This window comes from Nannospalax galili, unplaced genomic scaffold (genome assembly GCF_000622305.1).
Source record: "Nannospalax galili isolate Female #2095 unplaced genomic scaffold, S.galili_v1.0 scaffold713, whole genome shotgun sequence".
NCBI classification, from domain to species: Eukaryota; Metazoa; Chordata; class Mammalia; order Rodentia; family Spalacidae; genus Nannospalax; species Nannospalax galili.
The window spans coordinates 520,706-522,412 of NW_008333780.1; the positions used below are offsets into that span (position 1 = coordinate 520,706).

General features: G+C 43.5%; 1 non-coding gene across 1 annotated transcript; it reads right to left on the reverse strand.

The window, feature by feature from the left end:
• Positions 1–125: 125 nt before the first annotated feature.
• Positions 126–236, reverse strand: LOC115069509. The gene has a single exon (XR_003848772.1). It is a non-coding gene; the product is annotated as a U6 spliceosomal RNA (small nuclear RNA).
• Positions 237–1,707: the final 1,471 nt, after the last annotated feature.

Here is a 1,707-nt window from a genome sequence, read left to right on the forward strand (position 1 = left end):
ACAGCTAACAACTGTCCATAACTCCAGTTCCAAGGGATCCAACACCCTCTTCTGACCTCTTCAGGCACTGCACAACACAGGTATACTCACACATATGAGGCAATACACTCACACACAAAAAATAAAAATAATTTAAAAATGGAATGAATTTGAGTGTCGTCTTGACACAGAGGCCATCCATGCTAATCTTCTCTGTGTCACTCCTATCTTAGTTCATGTGCTGCTGAAGTGAGCACCTTGTGAGCTTCTTAGAAGGCACTAAATCTCAGCCTAGACTTGAGATAATTTATTATGAAACCTCGTTCTTTCCCCACCCTTGGATTTGCATCCCACTGAGTCATTTGAACTTCCCTGATCTCTGGATCCACATACACAATGTGGGGCATGGCTACAACCACCAGTTGTACCTGTCAGCATGGTTAGTGAACAGTGTCTGTTGTGCGCAGGCACATGGAGTGTCACAAGTGAGATGAAAAAGGAAGAGACTAGCAGGTCCTGACTCCCAGAGATTTCTAGTCTAAAAATGCAAAGTTATGCATTATACCTGAAAAATGTTTGGGAAATCATTAGCCACAAGAAATAAATTGGACACTTATACAGTACCTGGTGACATGTTGGGACCTAGTGGTCAAATAAGTAAATCAGACCTGGTTCCTATCCTTAAGAGTCCATCGTCTGGTAAAATAGGTGCTGTGATAAAACACAGGAAAATACCCACAGGCCTCTAAGAGCAGGAGAGCTCAGCTGTCTAGCCCAAGGGTCAACCAGTCAATATTAGACGATCTACACAAGGAGTGAAGTCAAGGATGTCCCAGCTTGAGCGAAGACTGGAGGAATGTAGGAGGGGCAGTCCAGGAAGAATGCCTGAGTTCAGAGAACAGGGTTGATGACTGGTTTATCTTGTGTGGGTACGGAAGTGACCAGTGGTGTGGTCCCTAGGGGTCCGATGGGAAGGCTTTGGAGGCTCTTTTAAGGAAACCATTGCTTTCCACATGGAGATGACATCATTTGCTCAGTCATATAGAAACACAAATCCCTTCCATTTGCTGAGCCTGGTATGCTGTAAATGAAGTTGAAGATGATTTTCAAAATTTTTTCAGTGCATTTGTCTAATGAGTCTGACTTAGAACAGTGCTTTTCAAATTGTGGTGTGTGTGGTGTGTGGTGTGGTGTGTGTGTGTGTGTGTATCCGCTCACCCAGGGATCTTGTTAAGAATGAAGATCATGGTTTAAGGCTGGGTGGTGGCATGAATCTCTGTTTCTGCCAAGATCTCAAATAATATTAATGTTGTTGATCCTCAGAGAACCTCTCTCTCTCTCTCCCCTTTCTTCCCTCCTTCCTCTTTCTCCTTTCGTTCTTTCTTTCTTTCTTTCTTTCTTTCTTTCTTTCCTTCCTTCCTTCCTCCTTCCTTCCTCTTTCTCTCTCCCTTTCTCTCTTTCTTTCTTTCTTTTTCTTTCTTTCTTTCTTTCTTTCTTTCTAGGGTCTCCCTGTATCTCCAGCTGGCCTGGAACTCGCTCTTTCTTTCTTTCTTTCTTTCTTTCTTTCTTTCTTTCTTTCTTTCTTCTTTCTTTTTGAGACAGGGTCTTACCATGCAGCCCCAGCTAGCCTGAAACTTTCTATGTAGACCAGACTGCCCTAAAACTCACAGAGATCAGCCTACCTCTGCCTCCTGAGTGCTGGGATTAAAGGTGTGCATCAACACACCT